The following is a 7,648-nucleotide window of genomic DNA, read 5'->3' as shown; positions in this document are numbered from 1 at the left end:
GGTGACAATGTTCCCCCCCTGCATCCAATAAGGGATGGAGATTCTCCTTGGCTCTCTTTTTGTCATTAATATATTTGTAAAAACTTTTTTTGTTGTCTTTAACGACAGCGGCCAGATTGCGTTCTAGCTGGGCTTTTGCCTTTCTCATTTCCTCTCTGCATGACCTAACGAGATCCCTGTACTCTTCTTGAGTCGCCTGCCCCTTCTTCCACAAGCGGTAAATTATTCTTTCAATAATTAAAGTTCTGGATACAAATTTGCATAAATAAGGGTAGAAGTTCTTTGTTATGCATTTTAATAAATGAAATGGAAATACAGCTAGAGAAACGGGAACTAGGGAAAAGAGTCACTGGGGATCCAACAGCAGCAAGGCTTGGGACTATCATTTGAACTGCTGCCTTCTCCGTTACCCACTCAGCTCTTCAGTAGATGTATAGCCATTGCTGTTTTTCAGTATTTAGAGTGCATATACCACTGCACTGCCCAAACAGATTTTGAAGAGTGTGTGCAATAGGCAGCCCCTGCGTGCACAGCAGCAGCAGCATTAGCAGACAATAGCACCTGGATGGCATGCACATTTTCGGAGGCAGTCTAGGCAGTCTAGCTCAAGCGGGACTTCATTTTGCATTTGGCCATTCATTTCTCTCCAGCCCTGCTCTCTCAGTTGTGCCAATTAGACTATTTGTCAGGACCCACAACGAACAGGACTGGAGACTTGATTTGTGTTAAAAACAACCTCCCATACAGACAAGGTTATTTCTAACCCAGGCTGGTTCACCTTTTGGCCCCAAATCAGGAGCTGATGGAACAAGGGGATGTTTCTAAGGAGCAATGAATAGCAGGGGAAGAAGCCACTGCTGAAAGAAATGCGAGTCAAATGACTGCCTAAGATGGCGGTCTGTCAGTCCTCCTTTACGTGCTTCACTGCTGTTTGTTTATGGACAAGGATGTTCGTCCTGAGTTGTGGCTAACCCCGAACTGCAGGTGGAGGTTACACATGAACAACAACGAATGTTTAAGTACTTGAATTCACAACTGTGTTAATTAACGAATATTAAGGTATCATTAAAAGTGCAAGAACTGAATTGAAGGTCCTTTCGGTTGTCTCAAGGTCACAAAAAGACCTGGAGAAATCAGGACAAAGTGTGTTTCCCTCCCTACAAATTCCCACATCGCTCTCCCCGTCATTCCCACTGGATAAGCTCTTCTCCCACTGCTGGCCACCAAGCAGCTCTCAGCTGCTAAAAATAATAAATGAGGCCAGATGTGTGGGACCTACGTCTGGGTTAGAATAACCCCCTCAGCCCCAGCAGCTCCCCTGGAGCCAGGGGACAAGTCTGAGGTGGAGGGGAACAAGACCCAGCTTCCCTGACCCCCCTCCTAACCCACCTGCAAATCTGGGGGGGCCTCAGGCTTCTCCCCAAGAGGAGCAGCTCAGTTCTGGTTAACTGGAAACATACCAGGCTCATCCTAAAGTGCAGGCAAACCACAAGCCAAAGGACTATCATCCTTGATAGTTTGTTTAAACAACGGTTTCCCCTATAAGCCATGTATACCACAGCTGTATATGCTACAGCCCGATAATTAACAGCTTGTTGATTATGTCTGGGGTGGATAATAAATACATTGTGTCCTGTCTTCTCCGCTCCCCATCCCAAATAAGGAGGTACTGTGAGTGCCTTTCAGGGCTGCCACTAGCTCCTGACATGGGCTATCCCCAGCACAGGTTACACCAAAAGGGGATAAAAAACCACTGCGAGCGAGTACCTTAGTCCTCTCTCTGGCCCCTTGTCTCCATCTGTCTTTGCAGCTTCTGACCTCCCATGGGAAGAGGAGCCGCAGCATAACTTCTTCCCTCTTTCCCCCCATCCTGGCCGCTCCCGGGGGAGCAAGGAGGGAAGCTGGAGCCAGGATGGTCCCATCTGGCCCCCCCTCGGCTGCCGCAGCTGCAGCCCTTCACCCTGCAGGAGCAAAGCTGCTGGACACTGCAGTGCAAAGCCAGGGGAACAGAGAAATTGGTGCCTTGCAACAATTTGTCTTAATATACAACCTGGTTTCTTTGGTGTTTTCCTGAAAACATAACCTCAAATGCTACCACTTCTATCATCACTTTTGAAATCAAACATTTCTCCTGGAAAGCACTTTTCTGCCCGGCATCAGGACAAGCAAGCTCACTCACAAAGCAGAGGCTCTTTAGAGTTTCAAATTATGAGTAGTGGCTGTTCTTAACACAAGTAACAGGCAGCATTCATAAAAAACAGCATGGGAGCAGGGTCGAGCTGAGAACATGAATATTCTGCTGCCTAAAGAGTACTAGACTGATGCAGACTCATCCTGGCTTCTGTAGCTGCCCAATATGATTTGAAGAGATGAAGGGAGAAGATCCAATGAAGAAGGAATGGGGTTTTGGCTGGTGGACTCACTGGATACGGGAGAGCTTTGCAGATATTGCTCGTTGTTCCCAGAAGGAGAGAAGGAGCTCAGGGCTGCAGATGGCTTTGGGCAGTTTGCAATTGCAAGGGGTCATATTTTATTTTTCGCTTGTGGCCAAGTCAGCTGCTGTATTAAAAAATGACCATGGGCAAAATCAGTGCTGGACACGGCCATGATATGGGGAGGAGAAACCATGCAGTAGTACATCTGCTCCCCTGGCACACAGCCCAGCGCGTTAACCAGCAGTGTTGGGGAAGAGGCGGGGAGGGGAGAAAGAGCTACAGCCTCCAGAGGCTTCCCCATTCCGGCGGCGAGTCTTTCTTGGGCAAAATCTTCCCACGTCGGGTGAGTTTGCGCATCCCTCTGCAGCACAGTATTAACTCAAGGCGTATGATTAAATGGTTTCCTGAATAGGGGCAATCTCAGGCATATATTTGTAGGATTTTGTCCTGATGTCTTACCTGGGACCTGCAAAATAGCAGGGTATAAGATGCTAGAGGGACTGTGTGGTGGGATGCAGTTGCCAGGCTTGCCAGCCTGTGCAGGCGTACAGGGAGGTAGCCAATCGAGGCTGTGAGGTCAGTCTGGGAGCTTCCCCGAGGATGCCCTGGGGTTAGCAGCCAGAGCAGCGGGAGACTACTCTTCTTCTGAGTAACAACCCTTCTTTGCCGTGGGGAAGCAGATCCCACTGTGCTGCCTCATCCCACTCGCCCTACCAGCTGCTGGAGACTGCATCAAGTGGAATCCCAACGGCAGTGATTTTGGATCAGAAGCCTCCTGACCCCCACCAGCCCCTTGCTAGAGCTGTGCAGGCTCTCACACATGCTGTCAGTCCCCAGGGGACATTAATTGTAGGATGGATCGGGGTCTTGCAGTGTAAGTGCTCAGGGAACTATTTCTTTGTCTGGATTTCTCTGCTGCCGCCACGGAGGGGTACTGATCTCTGCCTGGGAGCCCTGTGTGCAGTCACTGTGTCAATATTTAATTATGGTAATTAGTAACAGGCTGGGTGGCTCAGGAATCCACAGCTCAGCATTTACCTCATTCACCTCACCCATCTTTTGGGCACGTAAGGGACATGTCTATGGCAGAGAGAAGCAAAGGCTCACATAAGTGTAGCTGTCCCATTTTTTTGGTAAATGTTTTTTTTGTAGGCTTTCACAAATGCATCTTCCTTTTTCTCTGGTGGCACATGACGCTGTAAACCTAGGAACAGAGGAACTGCATTCCAGGTCAAAACAAAATATTTTTGTACCTAACCCATGGGCAGCTGCCCTTTGCTACCAGCGTTTTAAGGCTTTTAAATACCACGGACTGGTGGCAGTGCAGAAAGCAGCCTCTTTCCTCTGAAAACTGGAGCAAGGCACGACCCTGCATGCCTCACGTAGCTCTATACCTGCACTACAGCAGAGCAGAACATGCATCCAGTTATGTTGAGCAATGCCCTGCATCTCTCCCAAAGGCATCAGCTACCAGGAGTGTGTCCTCTCTGTTTTAAGACGCAGGCTCAGCCAGCAGACTGGGCCTAGCTGCTTCCAAAATCTTTAGGAATTTCTGTTCAGGAGAGTTATAAATTAGGCTCTTCTTGGGGACATCGTAAATCAGATCCAAGGCCACCTGCTTTGAAGCGGCTTTCCAACATGGCAGAAGGACTCCGACTTGTGGTGTACATGAGCTAGGGCTCTAGGATATACTGATTTTTCAGCGCTGAAGGTTCAAGTTAATGGGTGTAGTAAAATGAAAGCCACATGCAAAGCGTTGCAAGGGGAATGGGCAATAAAATGGTGAATAAAACTTAACATTGATAAATGTTTCTGGGACTCTTTTTCCTGCAAAAGAGAAAGTGCAGAGGGGATACTAAAGGTCTGTAAAGTCATGAGTGATGTGAAAGTGGAGAATGGGAAAAAAGCTTTCACTTTCTCCTCCGATACAGGAGGTAAGGGCCATTAAACGAAACTAGCAGGAGGCAGGTTCAAATAAGTGAAAAGTGTTTCTTCACCCAAAACGTACTGAAGTGGTGGAATACGTTACTTAACAAAGGATGACGTGGGTGCCCAAAGTTTAGCTCAACTAGGCAAATTCGTAGAACAAATTTATGGGGAGACCAGGAACGGCTGTAGTGCCCCCCCCTCTTTTTAGCCCATTCTCTTTTTAGTGGCAGAGGAGAAGCTGCATGCAGCTGTCAGAACAAGAGCTACATCAAGTCCTGAAGTGGAGACACCTGTAGTCAAGGGAAGCAAAATTCGCTGTTTGTATAACAAAACAGTGATGGACTTGCAACATACATCTCCATTACATATTGAAGCCTCTGTTGTCGGCACTAATGCACAACAGAAGATAGTTACTGGGTCAATGTCCCCTGCTCATCCATCCTCACCCTGTTCCCATGTCTCTAGCAGGGCACTGATCGTACCACATCAGGTGTCTAGGATATATGAGTGTTTGATAGGAGATAAAGGTTTGAGTTGGACACACCACTCACCAGTCTCAGCCCTCCCCAGAAATATGGATCAGTAGGCAAAGTAATGATAACAGTGCTCCAAGACACAGAGCAAACTGGGCTCCTGCTTTTTTAGGGTGCAAATACTGCAAAATATTGCAAATACAGAGCGATCAGCCTCTTCCCTGTCCCTGCCCGAAGGTGCTGGCCCGTGGGACCACAGGCTGGGAGAAGGTCTATGGCATTGTGGTGTAGGAAAGGGGGCAGCAAGGCAGGGACTACCCATCAGGGCCCCGTGCGCAAGGGGACCAGCTACCTGGCTTTCTCCCCTTGCTCATCTGTACTGAGCCGTCTTCTCTGTGACGCCTGGTGACATCCACCAACCACGGTCTCACCAGCCTGTGCACCGTCTTGCACTGTGCAGAAGATACTCAAGATATCGTTATCACTTTTCTCTAATGCCTGTGTGCACATGCTAATGCATATACATTAATTACAGTCATGTAAATACCTATGTATGTATTTTTATAGAGCTATACATAGTTATTTTGGGTCTGCTATTTTCCAAAGAGATGAGGATTTTGAAAGGGCCTTTTTTTCCCAGAGGAAGCAATTAGATATTCTACCTTTTCTAATAAGGGCTGTATGCTGCTCTCCCAGTGATCAGTGAGAACGACTGCCACAACAGCCGAGCGGTGCAGCCAGCGAGCGTTTGCCTTAATCATTTTTTGACAGGACCTGGTCTCTGTGGAACATCCATAAATAATTAACCCTGCTGGGGGCACGGGAGCTGGCTCTTCGCTGCAGACCCACAACAAAACAGACAACAAAACCCCAACCAAACCCTGAATCTTTTCTAATTAATGGTGTGAAGCTTCCTACTAAACCGAGCTTGGAACAGAGCTTCTTGTCCATGCTGCAGAGGAGAGGGTGTGGCATTAGCATCCCTGGGGGTTCATCAGTGACAAGGATAGGGAGTGGGAAATATCTGGAGCCCTGATGAGCGCGGATGGCAGGAGGTGAGTGAATAGGGAGCTTCACTCAGAGCATGACAGCTGCGAGGCTCCACGTCCCCTCCGCTCCTGACAGCAGTGCCTCCTGCAGCTTTTGTTTCTCTGCAGCCAAGATGACAGCCTTGCGCGTCTTTTCACCAGGGTACGCCTTCCTTCCAGACGCGGATGCTGTGCACGTGGGATCGAGCATTGTCAGAGCCTGCCAAACAATAGGGCATTAAGGAAAAATAAAAGGTGGCTTTTTTCAAACCCAGACTTTCTCATTTCCAAGTGATCTGGCTTTCAGTGAGAGCAGCTTACCTGACTGCACCGCTCCTTGCTGCGTGAAGGGAGAAGGAAATAGTCAGAAAATATGCCCTGTGTTAGCAATGATTAGAAAAAAAAAGCTGCCTTCTCAATGCAGATGGAAATTGGTAACAAGGGAGCAATACACCCAGAGCTTTCTGGGTCCTGCTTTCTCATCCCCATCCTGCCACCCTTGCACGCATCAGCATCCTTCCTGCGTGCTGACTCTGCGCTGGTGCTGTCATCACACTGCTGTGACCTCTCTGAGTTCAGCGCTGTGCTGAACCTAGTGCTGTGTTAGTGAGAGATGGAGTGGCTGCGCTTAGCCATGCATCGTGCAACAGTGCAGTGGGGAGACATGAGAGTCAGGGCTGACATGCCCCTACGGCATGGCAGTGTTTGCTTTGCCGGCTGGTTTCTGAACCCCACTTCTGAACCCTGCTCCAGCAACAGCAGAAAGCCACCCATGGAGGACTCCAGGTGTGTATCTGAGCGAGACAAGGTCCCGATTTATTGTGACATACAGCCTTCATCACCTAGCAGACTTCTTAAGCAAATGCTCGGATAGCTGCTTTGGTTTTGTCTGGAGCAAACAGTGAAAGCTCCTGGTTGGGCTGGGATGCAGGAGGGTGGTTTGGGAACTGGCTGCAACTCAGACAATGAGAACTCCTACAGACAGCCTGCAGGCTTTCCTCTGAACTCCTGCCGCCTGCATTCCCATGTCTTTTCCCTGCTTTTCACACAGTTCTCTAAAAGCAACCTCCTCTTGCCTGTTCCCACCCCTGCCTCTGATCCGGAGGGAGACTGTGCACAAGTCGCTTTACTTCTGTGGCTCTTGGTCTTCCCACCCATCAGAAGTTCTGCAGGAAGACTGAAGGTTGACAGTTCCAGACTTCATCTGCATGGACGATACTGTGCTGCGGTGAAAAAAGGCAGACACTCGATTCACACTGATAAGTGAGTGTCATACATTAGACGCTGTGAGCGTCACAGTGCTGCGTCCTGTATTTGGCATCTAACAGCACACAAAAAACCCCAGTTGATATATTTCAGTAGTTCAGGGGAAAGCAATGACCCAGGAGGGGAGGGGTGTCTAGATAACACCACCGGTGAGAAAAGATTGTACAAATAGACAGTGCTCAGTGAGACTGTCACCAAAAATCAGGAATGAAACTCCTTAACACTGGGTATATTAAAGAGCAGGCATTACTTTATTCAGCGCCGGGTGCATGGGGAATCTCTCTGCCTAGCATGCACACCGTATGTTGCATCAACCGTCCCTTATATGGCTCTTCGATATACATATTCATAATAATTTCTTGGAATAATCATACATATTCATTACATTTCTAGGAACTAATTATAATATCTGCATAGTCTTTCATGCATGCGTTTTGAGTCCTTAGGAGCATCTACAGGTGTCTTAGGTGGTCTTGGTGGTCTCTCGTGTCTCTTGTGGTCTTTGCAGGAGGTAAAC

This window comes from Aptenodytes forsteri, unplaced genomic scaffold (assembly GCF_000699145.1).
Source record: "Aptenodytes forsteri isolate BGI_AS27 unplaced genomic scaffold, ASM69914v1 Scaffold662, whole genome shotgun sequence".
NCBI lineage: Eukaryota > Metazoa > Chordata > Aves > Sphenisciformes > Spheniscidae > Aptenodytes > Aptenodytes forsteri.
The sequence above is the reverse complement of the archived record's forward strand: the minus strand, read 5'-3'. Positions refer to the sequence as shown.